The sequence below is a fragment of the Carya illinoinensis genome, chromosome 12 (assembly GCF_018687715.1).
Source record: "Carya illinoinensis cultivar Pawnee chromosome 12, C.illinoinensisPawnee_v1, whole genome shotgun sequence".
Lineage (NCBI taxonomy): Eukaryota > Viridiplantae > Streptophyta > Magnoliopsida > Fagales > Juglandaceae > Carya > Carya illinoinensis.
In genome coordinates this window covers 1,194,044-1,210,913 of record NC_056763.1, presented here as the reverse complement: position 1 = coordinate 1,210,913, position 16,870 = coordinate 1,194,044, and the positions used below count along the sequence as shown (strand labels likewise).

The window sequence follows — 16,870 nt, the reverse complement described above, 5'->3', positions numbered from 1 at the left end:
TGGAGACTTGATCTAATGGCTTTGATATTCACATATGATGTTCTTAAGTTATATTCATATATTATGTTCTTAAGGATTTTATCTATGTGCTAGGAGTTTATGTTTTGAGAATACTCCTTTTTATCGTTGATGTAACGATTTTACACATGCAAGAGTTGTTTAGGACTCAATCTAGAGGACCTCAGGTACGAGTTGTGTTTTAATGAAATTTTTTCCATGTGATGCTAGATTTAATGTTTAGATCAACTTAGAACTTGAATATGAGATATATGGTTATATTCTTGAAGATTAATTGCATGAAAATTTGGAATCTAGTGATTTTGATCTAAAACCTAAAGCATGTTGTACTCGATTTTGATGTTTTAGTTCAAGCCTACTTTATAGCTTACATTTTTGTCATTTTTTGTTTGATCAAGCATGATATCACTTAAGTTTGATTTACAAACATGTTAGGAGTGTGATTATGTGACAACCCCAATTCTCACGTACGGACACGTGGAGATCGAAGCGTCGGGATGATAACAACACGGGTCACCATCCTATCGCCAAGTGCCAAGTATGTGTACATGCAACAAGTGTACAATAAAAACACGCAATGGATAATAAAAGTCTTATAACTGAGTACCAGAAATTTTTGTTTGATACAAATCCATTTAAAACATACATAATAAAATATTACAAGTCACAAATATCGTTTCAAAACCAAACTGCAAGGCATAAAAACTCCAAATCAAAACTCTGGCGGAGCCGCCTCCTCGGGCTCAGCCTCCTCCTCCTCCTCGACATCTGCATCAAAATCTATGGTACTAAAATGGTGCCTCAGGTAAGTAACATTCCAAACGCCACAAGATAAAAACATATTAAACTCAAACAATATGCATGAAAGAATGTCAATTGCACATATCCCATAAATCTACATTTTTCCACGCACGCCAAAAATCCCATTTTGGCCCAAAAAATATCATTTAAACAAATCCTTGCCATTATCCCAGATAATGGCCCAAAACAAGAAAACCACCATTTTCCCAGAAAATGAATCACAATAACCTCAAACATAACCTTGCCATTTTTCCAGAAAATTGCCCGTATCCAATATCCAAAACCTGTTCCAATTATTGCATGCACCATGATCTCCCCTAGTGATCATCTGCACACTCTGGCTCCTGTGCCACACCGCAGGTAACGACTACGCATGTGACACCTAAACGAGCGATGCCCCTCATGTCTGCTTCTCAAACAAATAGGGATACTGCTCTCTCATGTCTGCTTCTCTCTCCCAAGAGAAATCTTGAGCTAACGAATCTCCCTGTGCCACCTTTACCAGAGGTATCGTCTTGGATCTCAACTGTTGCTCTTTCCAATCCATAATCTACGAAGGAACAACCTCATAAGTAAGATCCAGTTGGAGCTGAATAAGCTCTGGGTCAATGAAACGCGGCTCTTGTTGTCCAAAACTCTTCTTCAAGGATGATACATGAAAAATATCATGAATTTTCCCAAAATATTCTGGCAATGCAATTCTATAAGCGACGGACCCTACCTTCTCCAAAATCTGAAAGGGCCAACATATCTCGGATCCAGTTTCCTACTTTTACCAAATGCTTAACTCCTTTCATGGGAGAGATTTTGAGATAAACTCAATCACCTTCTTCGAAAGATAAATCTCTCCTCAAAGTGAGTCCAATACAAAGATGTTCCACCTCGATTGTGGCACACCGTCCCTCAGTAAAGAGCCTGAAGTGGATTCGTCATGCTAGAGATGTTAGCCTATCGACAACACCCTAGTGGTTTTTTTTAGGTCTAGGTGTGTAATCATGGATAGAGTACATAGTAAGTGAAATAAGTCAAAGCAAAATGAGCAAAGAATTAGTCAGAGACTAGTACTAATTGTACTAGAGGTTTATACCAATAAGAAACTTATCCATTAATAATAGTAGTATCTAGATATCACTATCACTTCTTCCCAAATAATTTTATACACCATCATTACTGAATCACTTATGTCTAAATACAACAAACTGAACATGGTCTGTTGCCTATCTAAAATATATATCTTAACAATTACAAATAACTAATATCGGAGACAGACCTCAGTATTTACAACTAAGGCGACATCAGCCCTTCTTCCTCAGGGAACTCCACCTGGGCTACACTACATTAAGATCTATGGCTTTGGTAAACTAAACTGCTAATGGAACCACTACAGTGAGACTTCTAAGAAATCCCATGACAGTATTATTAATAAGAGAATGGAGATGAATATGTATGAATTGTTTCATGTAAATAAATCTATGAATACATATATTTATGCATGGCGAGGAATCAACCTCCGAGCAGAAATACATGTATTCATAGTCATGGAGAGGTATCACCCCCAAAATAAATCATAAGTATATAAGCATGGCAAGAAGCCACCCTTTTAGCAAGTCTCATATATGCATAGTCATTATCAAGGTGAGGAAGAACCCTCTTATCAAATCACATAAAATCCATTATATCTTATCATATAAGTACCAATAGGGAATTACTCCACCATTTGACGTCGGGAATCACTCTACCCAGCCAACGTACAAGTTAATTCGTCAAATCCAAACTATCCGACACAAGGAATCACTCAACCTAGACAACACACACAAGGACACCATGCATTATCAACTCAAGGACTCTCTCTACCCATATGAAACTTGTGGTAATGTGCTATAAGAATGGCGCAAGGACTCCTGAATCTTTCCATAATATCAAATCATTTAGTCCATCCCCAAATGAGGATCTCCCACATGGCGCTAGACCAAACCTTTGATATTTGACAATATGGCACGTAGGTTCATAATCTTTTTTTCGTGGGCTCACTTTAGACATGACAACTTTTTTGGAGCATGGGCTTTGCATACGACACCTACCACCTTTAAGCATCTTCATGTTGTCTTGGAGAGCTCTCACATTTATATCGGTCTTTTCTTTCACAGTTTCGTGCCTTTGTATTGCGAGCTATCCTTTTTCAAAACTACCAACCTCTTGAGCTCTTCGTTCTTGCCCTTGTACTATCAGCATAGTGCTTGCTTACCTGGTATAGGGTGAAAAGTATTTTATCACCTGGTATTGGACTGTATTAGCAAGGTTTCCTACAACATGCTGCTCATCTTACTTTCAATTTGGCTGCACATTGCCTGCCTACTTGCCTCGTCTTTGTAACCCTTCATCCTTGGGCAGGGGTCTCTTCCCTTAATTCAGCGTGGTCCCCTCATCGATTATCACAGGGAATCAATCTACCCATATGTAACTCGTGTTAACGTGCCATAGGAATGATGCGGGGACTCTCAACCCTTCCATGATTATAAACACACGATAAGACTCACCACTCATACATCACATCATCATCTCAAAATCATAGTGTAAAAATAACCAATAAATATAATGAAGAAGAATGTACTTTCATGTAAGAAGAAGGTAACTTACAGAATATGCAAACCCTAAATTTACAACATACTCACAAACATTTACCCATATGTTCACAAAATGAATGTAAGAGCTAACCTACATGAACAATGCTTTGAGTACCATAGTGGCACTAGTGTTGATCCTTCCGTTGCAAGCTTTGAAGTCTCTTGCTTTCTTGAAGACACTGACTCTAAAAGAGAGTAAACACTTTTCAATCTTAAAAGTGAGATTTTGGCTTTTGTCCAATGCCTTTATATGACAAGACTGTTAGTTATAGTCCCGATGCTCTTTTGACTTCTAGTATGCTTGAATAAGAGACATTCACTCTCGACCATGAATTTTCCCTCTGAACTTGAAGAAGCCAAATAGCTAATGGGATAAGGCATGCACGTCCCTACAACTTGCCTTGAGTCCAATCCTACAGTCCTTCCCCTAATAAGGGTTTCCCATGGGATGGTAAACCATTCCTTAAAGATCAGACAATATGGCCTACAAGTTCATAATTTTTCTTTTCGCAGACTCACTCCAATGACATCTCTTATAGAGTATGGGTCTCTATGTACGAGTTTGCCCTTTGAGCACCTTTGTGTTATCTCAGAGAGCTCTCACGTCTTCATCAAGCTTGTCCTTCCTCAATGCTCGCTTGGCATGAGGGGAATAGTCCTTCATCGCCTGATGTTGAACCGTGTCCTTCAAGCTTTCTACATAGTGCTACTCACCCTTCTCTTGGACTTTTGCTTGCCCATCTACCTCCTTGTCACCCACCTTTTGTGCTTGAAAGGGGGTCTCTTCCCTTACCTCGATGTGGTCCTCACAATTTGAGAACGTATAATGGGTCTAAGGTCGTAGTCTTATTAAGTGAGGTTCTATGTATTTATATTAATGGTGCACTTAAGAATGAAATTGAAATTACAATATGTTACATGTAGGTGTCAAGTGACATGAATGTGATTTGATTGGATGAAAGTGATTTTCTACATAAAGGTGAATTTTTGCACAAGCCTCGTGGTCAGTGACTATGTTCATAACCTTCTATGTTTTATGTAAACAAAAATGTTATTGGTGCAAGTTACGATATATGTATATGTTTTAATGATATATGTCTAGACCCTTTTTTGGCTGCCCCTTGTACATGTACCCTTATTATTACATGTAATATGTGAATGATATAAGTTGCATGTTTCTAATTGTATGTTTAGTATTACTATATATTGAATGAATGCAAGACAATAAAAGGAAAGGCTAAATGAAAGTAAAATGAAATGGACTTAAATGCATGTTTAACTGTTGAGGTAAAATATTTAAAAGGGCCATGATAGTAAAGATGAAACCATGAACCATGAAGATAAGGGACGAATGCAGCGTCATAATGTTTTACTGGCGGTGCACTTAGTGATGCCCATTGATGTATTAATGTTATTGAATGTTATTGAATGTAACTGTGAATGTTATTGCATGACTAATCTTATATGATTATTGTATGATGTAGTTCTTACTGAGTATTCGATTATGTGTTTGTCTCTATATGAGACATCATTAGTGTAAATCTATACTCATGGTATAGGACGGAGAATTCCCTGGGACCATTCCTCGAAATGTTAGCCGTATATCACACAAGAAGCATAATGTCTTGTGGGCAGTGGGGTGGAACGGTGTCATACTTGGCCACACCTAATAGTTGGGACGGGGCATCTCCCGACGTATCACGTGGTGGTGTCCTTGGCTTGATTGTCTAGGTAGAGCAGAATCCATGGTGCAACAAGTTTCTCTATGTGAGAGATCTGTGTGGCGAATGAATACTTGTGTGGCAAATGTATGTCTATATGACAAATATCTATGTGGTGGGAGATTTTTACTAGGCTGAATTTTGGTTTTGACTGGTTTTATACTACATGAGGATGGATTACTCCTCTCCATGATAATACTAATGCGTTTTTATCTATTTTGCATATAGAAATGGCAGCGTCCTAAAAGGGTGATTCCTCATCGTGCCTATATATACATTTTAACTAAGAGGGTGTGATTCCTCAATAGGTTTTGAGGATGCACATAGCTATAAGAGTGAGGGTGATTCCTCTCCTCACATATACCTGTCTGTCCAGCATTTATATAAAAAGTTTTCATAGCATCCTTGGTTGCATTATCCCTCATTAGTAGTTATGTTATAGCTACCTAACTTGCCTATGGTTTTATTTTTGGGACCATAGAATTTAATGCATATTCTAACCCTAGTATGACGCTCAAGGAAGAAGGATCAATCCCACCTGAGTCCTGATTATGGAGATGAGATCCTACCTTAGCATCAGTACCTAGCATAGCTACCTTACACCTTCCTCTCGAATGTCCATTAATGATTCTGGCAACTCTTTGTAATCAGTTAGTCATTTCGTGGCAACTAATCTTCTATACTTTGGATAATGTTATATTTTGAGGTTTTAATGAAGGGCGAGAAGCCTCTTTTTCATAAATTTTAGTGTCCTAGTACTTAACTATAAGCATTGTTAATGCAACGTATTCTGCTTAAATTTCTTTACGATTTTACTAGTTAAATATATTACACATGTACTTCCCTCTAAAAAATTACGCGCCTATCCATCCCCTCATGGATTTTGACCGATTGGCTAGCATCCTTGGTACTAAAGATCCTCGCCTAGACTTTCAGGAAGTGGAGTTAAAGTGAAAGGCTACTAGATGAGACTTGGCTCAAGGAGAAGATGCAAAGGCCTATATCATGAATTTAGGTGTTATTTTACGCTTTTGATAGAAAGAGTTTTTAGAAATTTTTAATAAATACTTCAACAAACTCTCTTTTAATTTTATAAATCATGTTATATTTTTATGAAGTAGATCTTTCGTAACCAGTGCTTCGTTAAGGAAAAAAAAAATTAAGGTGAGTAGCATTCTAATCCCTCTATTTCCTAAAATTAACATTATTATTAATCCTAAGCAGAACGGATGTTACAAGAATATTCTCTATGACGGATTTGGATAACTAATTGCAGGTGCTGTAGGGGCCGATGTTCATTAACTATGGGCATATTAAAGTGAAACTATGAGTTTCCCCAAGCGACTTGGTATCTCTATTCTCTGTCCTATGTATATTTATCTGTTTGCCCTGATCATAAGTTGACCATCAACAATAATAGCAACTATGACTTCAATGATTCTTGACATCTATACAAAAGGAAGAAAGTGATACATTTAATAAGATGATTTTTATGACAACTTAATAAATAAGAAGATGCATGCGAGTTAGTCTATGTACTGTTTCCATTTAGAGACTGTCCATGCAAACCCATATAGTTATCTTTAAAAAAAATTAAAATTACAATAATATACTTCTCAAAATTAATGATGCTTTTTCCCCTTTTGCTCCCATACATCAATGGGTCTGCACATGCAATCTCCCACCTGGAATTGCTAATAGAATTTCTCCTTCAAGTATATATTTAACATTAATATATAAACTATTATATTATTCAATTTAAAGTATATCATCTACTCGATCGAATAGGATCATTTCCATATTTGTTCATATTAAAATCACATGTAGTTTTCTTACGGTTTAGGCGGCCTATTCTATCTTAGGACTATTTTGGTGACTTTTATCGTCAGTTATACATTCTATCTAAGGATTAGATCAATTACCATTTGATGCATTGCACTATCCAACCAGCAATATCGTCAGGTATATATGGTACTAAATTGATCATCTATTATCCAAGATAGTATAGTCACTTCGAAAGTATTCTTGCTTGAATTGTTCAAACTGGACAATGTTATAATCTACTCTCACATCTTACTTTCATCCTACTATAATGAGGTGGCATTATTCATCAATTTTTGAGTTTCTTCTTTAAAAATAAAGGATAATCCTATAGAGATAAAAGTGTCACATTGCACATAGTGGGATGAGAGTGTCGTTTGTAGCATTACTCGTTGAAGAAAACATCACTTTCCCAACATTTGGCTATCAGAATTTAGAATTGAAAGCCTTTCTAGAAATGTTGTCTGGTATATGTTCCCATATCATAACCACCATAACTCTTTTGTAAACAGGGTTCTAGAATCCCCAACGCTCCGAGAAATGTTGAAAAAAATGTCTTCGAGTAAGGAAAGGAAGGTAGGACATATGACTTGGTTTAGATATTGCACTTATCAAGGATCATATCTAATTGATAGCCATATTTTGTAGCATTTGGCTTCCCAAATACATGTTGGGTTGGGGACTTATTGTTTTTGTTTCAATAAACCTAAAATGACAAAGTTACCCTAAATTAACATTTATTTCACTATCCTCTCTCTTAATTGGTGGATTTCCCTTTCCTTCCAAGAAAAATACAATAATTGAGTGCCCTCTACCTGAATTTAAAGCATATTTCAGAGAGAACCACACAAAATTAAGACTATTTAATACCTGCATTAAGTATATTTTGGAGAAAATAATCAAAACTCAAGACTATTTAATGCTTCTCTCCCCTATTCCTATTTCCTGCACTCTTTTAGCTCTGCCTTCTACCAACACTTCTTGGTTTTTCTCTAAGATCTCATAACGGATAGCGTCGAAGCCATGTTTTCACAGAACCCACCTCTGAAAACCCAAAAGATTGTCCTTGGAATCCAGATTTGCTCTAGAATTTTTGCAATTGTGACAACATTGGCTGCAACTTGCATTATTTTCACTAGCAAGCAATCAACAGAGATTATTGGCATCACCTTTGATGCTCGATATAGCTACTCCTCTACTTTCAAGTAAGACAAAGCTTTGTGAAAAAAGTAAAAATGCACGAAAGAAGAAGAACCACAAATAACTTCGGGCGCCATGTTTATATACAATTCAATCTTCCATTCGCAAGTTTTTTGCTTTTGCAAACGCTGTTGCATGTGCCTTTTCTATGTTTTCCCTATTCTTTGTTTTCGTTTTATGTCGTCCAGGCACAAACTCTGCCGTACTACTAATACTTGTTCTTACATGATTTGGTACGCTTAGTTTTGTTATTATTTTTATATTTTGTCCAAATATCTTTAGTTCTCATGAAAATTGGGCATATATCACCTAGAAAAGGATGTTTTCATTAACATAATTTATTTGGTCTTGATTGTGACAGTTTATGATGTCGTTGGTTCTTGCTGGATGTGCGGCTGCGATAGTTGAAGGGTACATTAGACGGTATGGCAACAGCCATGCGGGTTGGCCTCGAATTTGTGATCACTTTGGCAAATTCTGTAGTTTACCCAGATTCAGCTTTAGAACTCCTCATTTAGAGTATATGCTATCCATAGAAGAAGAAGAAGAATAACGACATGGGAACATGATGGTGGGATGTAATTATGGACTTGGATCTGTAATAAACCATCTTAAAATGGAACTTCTTACATTTGTGTTTTCGTCCAAACTATTTATTACCTTTTTCCTTTTTTAATTTGCACCCACAACTACGATTTTGAAGATTCACATCTTCTATCTGACAACGTTTGTAAAACCACCACACTTGTCTGGGGTGGCGTTTTTCCATTTATATATATAGATATATACAAAACACAATATAAGTTGAATACAAGGAGATAAAATAGGAAAGATAATTACAAGAGGAAACCGCATCTCCTACAATCAAGGAGGATTCCGTAACTGATTTACTGGAATCCTCTACAACCCCCCGCAAGCCAAGAGTGAGATTAACACAAACTAGAAGCTTGGATAGGAAAAAGACATAAAGATCCCATGAAACACTCTTGGTGAACACGTCGACCAGTTGTAAGTGGGACGAAACATGTTGAAGACGAAGAGTGCTAGCAACAATGATCTCACGTAGAAAATGATAATCAACGTCGATATGCTTGGCGCGCTTGTGGGACACGGGATTGGAGCTTAAAAAATAGCACTTTTGTTATCACAAAGAAGGAGAGGCCGATGAGTTAAAGTGACCCAAAGATCTCGTAGGAGATAAGTGAGCCATAAGACTTCAGTAGCAAGAAGGACGAGAGCACGATACCTTGATTTGCAGCTCAAACGAGAAATTGTGGGTTGTTTCTTGGCACTCCAAGAGACAAGATTATTGCCGAAAAAGATCAAGTAGCCAGAAGTGGAGTGTCTAGTGTCCAGACATCCAGCCCAATCGGCATCTGAGTATGCAACTAAACACATATAAAAGGATGAAGTGAACTTGAGACCAAAGTGAAGTATGCCTTTCACATAGTGAAGGATTCACTTGACTGCCTAAAAATGAACATCAATAGGCACATGAAGAAACTGACTTACAGAGTTGACTGAATGGGCAAGATCAGGATGTGTAATTGTTAAGTACTGCAAGGCACCAACTAAGGAGCGATAGAGAGTGGGATTCGCAAATGGGGCACCTTCAGAGGAGAGCAGTTGAGAGACAATCATAGGGGTAGGAACTGGTTTGTTGTCCAGTAGCTAAGCACGGGCCAATACATTAGTAGCATATTTGACATGGCTGAGGAAAATGCCGTCTGGGATGTAAGACGCTTCGAGGCCAAGAAAACAATTCAGTGGGCCTAAATCCTTGATAGCAAACTCGGAGTGCAGTTGGGTAGTAAATCGGTTTATGAGAGCAGAATTTTTCCTAGTTAGTATGATGTCGTCAATGTAGAGAAGGAGATAAATAAGATCATCTTACTGATTAAAGACAAATAAAGAAGGGTCTGTGCGGCTGTTAAAAAAAAAAAAAATTAGTAGAAAAGAACTAGAAGGTCATGAGGTGCTTGTTTCAAGCCGTAGAGGGCCTTCTTTAATTTGCAAACATGAAGAGGATGGCGAGGATCAACATAGCCCGAGGGCTACTCCATGTAGACAGTTTAATGAATAATGCCATTGAGAAAAGTATTTTTTACGTCAAGTTAACGTAAGGGCCACTTGTGACACACGACGAGAGAGAGAATAACACGAACTGTAGAGGCTTTTACCATAGGGCTAAAAGTGTTCGTGTAATCAAGACAGGGAAGTTGAGTACAGCCCTTTGCAATGAGGCGCCCTTTGAGGCAATCAATGGATCCATAGGGAAGAAATTTAGTTTGGAAAACCCATTCGGAACCGACAATATTGGTGTTGGAGGGCTAGCAAACAAGATCCCAAGTATGATCTGTTTGAAGAGCCTTCATCTCATCATCCATGGTAGCAAGCCAAGCTGGATTTTTGGCAGCTGATTTAAACCCCTTAGGCTCAGAGGTGACAAGCACAGCATGAAGCAATGGTGAAGACTACACAAAGTTGAGATGGGCTGGATGTCGTGGCTTGAAAATTCCAGATTTGGCACGAGTAACCATGGGATGAGAGGCAGAAGGAACAATTGAAGTAGTGGCACGAGACGGGGCCATGGAATCTACAGAAGGAACCAAGTCCGTAGCACACGCAGGTGCTGGTGAAACTACAGCTGAAGAAGGTGTTGACTCTGTAGTTGAAGAAGAAACCTGCAAAGGCTCAACAACAGAGTCATCTGCACAAAAATGACAAGGAGCAGTGGTAGGGACCTGCGTAGTAGTGGGAAAAGATGTGCTGGGAGATGGTTCAAGGGAGCAGGGCTAGAAAAAATTGGAAAAACCAATGTTAGCGATAGAAGTGGCATGGGAAGTATTTGAAAATGGAAAAACAAATTCTCATCAAACCGAGCATGCTGTGCAATATATATGCGAGAAGTTGCAGTGTCAAAACAACGGAAGTCTTTATGGGAGGAATTATAGCCAAGAAAAATACACGATAAGCTATCGAGAGAAAATTTGTGAGGTGCGTAATCGCATAAACAAGGGTAGACTCGACAACCAAAGGGATGAAAATTTTCATAATTAGGAGACTTACCAGAGAGAACTTTAGAAGGTGAAAGACCACCAAGAACAGGCATAGGCAACCGGTTGATAATATAGCTCGCCATGCTAAAAGTGTCAACCTAATGCCAAGGAGGAACATGAGAGTATCAAACTATTGAATGATCATTTATTGCATGCTTCTTTATCATCAAATAATGATGAATGTGCCACATCTTACTTAATAGGATGAAAGTAGAATGAGAGTGTAGTGTATAGCATTACTCTTTTAATATATTTAAGATTATTGTCTCCTAAAAAGTATATATATTAGCAATTATAATATACTTTTTGCAAACGAAAAGTGAAAGGCATCTCCTTCAGAGCATTCACATCCCATTTTTCATAAAACTAAAATACACCATTCCTAAAATTTTATTTTAAATTTTACTAATCTTTCAAAAACCTTCTACATCTAATTTTTTATATTTTTTTGTTCTATTAAAATAATTTTTCTCTATTCTTTTTTTATTATTTTTTCTCACTTCCATTTACAATCTTAACTACTTACTCTTTTATCTTTTTCCTATGTTAAGCAATCTTAGCTTCTACATAAATTTTAAACAAGAAGCTGATTTTTTATCCCGGTATGAAAATAGTTTTGAAGTTATTATGAGTTTAAAAATAATAAATATTCATCTTTTCCAAGGGTATTTTATTTGTAATGAATAAATAAAATACAAAAATATCGTTTTCCTACCAGATCTAACAATGATCGAAATGATCTAATTTTTAGACACAATTGAAGCAAATGAAATGATAAATATGTTTTTTTCACACGTTAAGAAAAATTACACACTTGATAAATTTGATTCATTCTTAATAACTGAAATACAAAATTGACAAGAGGTAAAATACATCCATAATATTTTATAAATTTTACATATAAGTATTACTCTTGCCCATTCACACTAGCCCCAAAACACAAATTTAATGTGTGAACAATAAAACTATATTATAATTACAACTACTGAAAATGCTCATACACCGGACCCAAAAGTTTAGTACATGTCGCCATAAGATTACTCAGAATTTTTCAAAATAAATTGCCAAAACAAATAACCATGACATCAAAATTAAAATAATCAAACTGATTTTCTCCAGCTTTCTCTTACGCCTCTCTACATCAATTTCTAGTTGATGTCTAGTAGTTTGGATGTCCATTGAAGTTTGTATCTTATGAAGTTCAATTTTTAACTGGTTAAGTGCCTTTTGGCCATATGCGGATATTTCTAGATCATACCAATAGAAAAACAAGCATGCCTGCCCAGCTTGCACAATTGACAAATATTGAAATCTATAATTACAATAATACCACAACAATTCAACAAATAAGACCACCAACAAATGCAAAATTAGCTCATAGTTTTGGCAACCGAAAAATCGGCGCCCCTCATTATCCTTTGTATGAGCAATTTGTTGACATGCTTTAATACTACAATAAAAAACTGGATATTCATTTTGACGATAATTTGTTGAGCATAAGATATTGCTCATGCTACTACTTGACCCAAGCATTGGGTAGTGTTGTCTTTTATTTTGCATCAAGTTTGTAGACAAACAATGAGTCGTTGTCGACACTCAACTTTCTCTTGTGAAGCTCCCAAACATACCCAAACCATTAAGTCATACAAAGTGGCTCAGGAAAGAAATGGTAACACATGGGAAAAAACAACATGGTCAAATGGCTGCAACAATCAATTGCCTTTGTGATTGGCCATCCTTATTACCATGCCATGGAGTATGTTACAACTTTTTTGTGTTCCTGCCCAACTTTGTTATCATCACAGCCGAGGAAGATACACAACCAAAATCATACCAAACAAGAAAAGCATCCGAGGAAAATATACCTTTAATTGAACAACAAACTCATCAAAGTAATCCAACTTTCAAAAAACTGAATAGCATGCATGTAGTGTAGTAGAGTACCTAAATCACAAAACACGTGCCTCAAGCAAAGTTAATGAGAAATGAAAAGGCCACTGCCTATTCAACTTAGACAAACAAAGAGACAAAAGTATAGGAATAAATATCCAGATGAAAGTTCACCTTCTACACTGCTGTATCTAAATTTCATTAAGTAAAATATACATAGCTAGGGAATGATATTTTAAGCTAAACCAATTCTGGGAAATGGTTATAATGCCAACAAACAACATTTCAACTCGATTTGTGCTATTTAAAGGTAGTTCAATTCTAAGATAGGTACAGTTACAACAAACAACATTCCAACCTTTATTTCAATCATAAGACATAAAAACAACAAATTTCTTAACAGAGTTTAAATTGGAACATTGCCCCTATCAACCAATAAAAATCCCAAACACTCATGATAACCTTTGGCTAATGGCTAGTTTAGCTGAGGCTACAAAGCAGCGATAGCAAAGGAGGACCAAAAGCAAGTTAATTCATGCTCTAAAATAAAAAGAAGATTCATGAATCAAGTGAGATCTTGGAACATGGGCAATGATTGGATCTAGGATATAATCACCACTCCTACCTCTTCTTTTGACCAATGATTACATAGCTCATATTAGTCTTCCTTATACTGGAGCCTTAACTTACATTCAAGAGGATACAATCACAAACCTTGAAAGTCTTGGACAAGATTGTAAGGTTGAAATGTATAAGAAAACATTTATCAATTGGAGTTATTTCTTAATTTCAATACTTTTTATAAAGTTTTCAATGGTAAATACATTAATATCAATCAAGAACCAAAAGGGGTTGCACCTTCTACTCTTTTCATGGCCATCTATCCCATTGAATACAAGTTGTTCTCAATAACTAATTACTTACATGTATGTATTGAACCAACTAAGAATATATATTTCTAAGAGCACTCGCATTTGGATGCCTAAAACTTCATTTTCCCTAAATTTTAGGGTTTACATTTAGGAAAAACCTCAAATGCCAAGAAATCACAACCAACCAAGCACTACCAAGAAATCACAAAACCAAACTCCGAAACAAGGTATAAGGCACAAGTCAAAGCAGAAAACATGTTCCACATGAACCAACAAAGGTCAACCCTCCATGCATACCCAACCAAATCAGCGAAGAAAGCACAAGATAGCATAAAACCATCATGCAAAATAGCTTATATTTACATATCAAGGAGGCTTATATCTTTACTTCTCAAGCATAGCAAAGGGCACAAGATAGGATGGTTGCAAATCCCAGTTGCCTTTGTGAAAATTTCACAATTAAGATGGTCATTTGGGTTACCCTGCCATATCAATCGATGGCCATTCATTAGAGCTACTAATATTATACTCAGGTACACCCAAAAATTCGACCTTCATCATAGCCCCTGGCAGTCTTACTTGGGGGAAATTACTTACATGGAAAAGCTTATGACTATGCATTCCAAGTGGTAAAAGAGTTAGGCGCTTTGGAATTCAACCAGGCCTTGGCTTTATCCTTTAGAGAAAATGGAAAAAGTCAGAGCCAAATAGCATCATCACTAACTTCATTCATCTTAATTGTATCACAAATGTCCAATAAATTGGCAAGGTGTGCATGTAGATCCTCAACAAGTCCTCTACCAAATTTCTCCTGCTGCATCATCTGGATGAGATAAGCTTAATCTCAAAGTTATTAGCATTGACTGTAGGTCTCACAATACTGGGTTGAGCACCATTGACATCCGGCACAGCATAGTCACACGACACCCTCTGATTCTGGTTATCTGCCATGGCTATGGCTTGTTCTTGCTCTTGCTCCAATATTTGTTTTCTCCTTATTGCACATAGGGTTCTCTCAATTTCTAGATCAAAAAGCTCAATTAGCTTACAACTACGTGGCATACACTAAATAAAAAAATGTAAATTGAAAAACCAAAACACAAAAACAACCTAAATTAATATAGGTAATTATTGCATCAATATTGAAAACAATCATCCCCGACAATGGCGCAAAAAACTTGATAGTCCCTAGATTTTACCACAAGTGCATGGGTCGTGACAAATAGAATAAGGCAAAAAGCGTATTGTTTCCAAAAGGAAGAGATTCAAATATCAATTTATAAAATCTCCTATATTATTTAGATGATTCCAAATTATTGTGACTGACTACAAATTCTTTACTTGAAAAATCAAATATGAAAAGTTCCTAGAGCTTGGATTTCATAAATTGAATTCCTTCAGTGAGTTTAAAAATGGTTGCTTGCATTAATGTTTTGCTAATTACAATAACTGAATTCACTTTTTTATGTGATATCCTCTTTCAAGGTATAACACTTATACCTATATTAATCCTATGTCTATTGTCGTGATCATAGAAATTAATATAAATTGATTATGCTCGATGGAATTCTTGAATGTAGGTCACAAATGTGTGTATTTATATCTAAACTACACTGCCAATGTTTGATGAATTCACGAACTAATATTGAACTTCAACTTTCGTTACTTAATTCAACATCTTAAGCATGTAATTCAGGTCAGCATATTGCAAGAATGAAAACTGAAATCATCAGATTGCAACTAACAATGGATATTCAATACAACCATACTCAAATCATATTAAAAACTCAATGACTACATCCTAGCCCTAGAATAAGAAAACTAGCAAATCACAACTGATAAAACAATCCAATTATTTCTCAAACATAAATTCAAATCCAACATCCTTAATAACAATTTAGCAACTAAAAATTATAGAAAGAAAAAAAGAACTTTGTAATTGTACAAATCGTGAGCTTTGTTTTCTCTCTTGGAATTATAGCTGCTCCTTTCAATCCCCCTCTTTCAATTTTATGCCAATAATATGCTTATATATAGTAGAAAAGAAATCCTAAGGTTTTCCTGATTTTTCTTAAAAAATGCCTAAATTGTTTTACTTATCTTGGTAGTCGTGTTTGAGCTTCAGGAGTTTAAATTTTGAAATCCTTATCTAAAAACAGTTGTAGCCCTTTAAGATAGCTTTCCAACCCATCAAGAATCCTATCGATCAGATATGTGAGTAGAAAGGTATGGTTAAAATACTAAACCATGTACAGGCTATCTCCTAGTGCATTTTGAATTTGAATTTCTTATGGATTCCATCTGTGATTTCTTTTTTTCTTACTTCCTTTTCTTTTTTTCTGGAAATTTTTTCTTTTTAAAAACCTCCTTCCATAGCTTCAGGCCATCTAATCCATTCAAAAATGATTCTCTTTTCAAATTTTAAAACAAAAGATATTCCCCATATATGTTGCTGAAAATTTGGAATTCTTAGCTGCCCGACTTCTAGCTAGATTTAGAGTATCAGCATAACATATTTTGGATTTGGGCCCTTCATTAAAGTTTTAGATTTCATTCTCAGCTTTTCAACGCACCTAAGTATACTGTATTCTAACGTTTAGAACTCTAGATACAGGCTAAAAACTGAAACGGGCTGTGACTTGTAATAAACTTCTGGACAGATTCGGATTTCTCTGTTTCTTCTAAGTTTCAAACTTCAAAACGGCAGAACTAGGTTTTAGACTCTTCATAAACATTTTAGGCCTACCTCTTAGATTTCCAGAAATCCAAACAACACCTAAAACCGAGATGTGTAACTCCAGTTAGAACCCAAAAATCCAAACAGTATTCTGTTTTGACTTAATCAGCTCAACTACGATTTGTTC

At 36.1% G+C, this 16,870-nt stretch overlaps 1 pseudogene; it reads left to right on the top strand.

Moving 5' to 3' along the window:
* Positions 1 to 7,994: 7,994 nt before the first annotated feature.
* Positions 7,995 to 8,816, top strand: LOC122289200 (annotated as a pseudogene).
* The last annotated feature ends 8,054 nt before the right edge of the window (positions 8,817 to 16,870 follow it).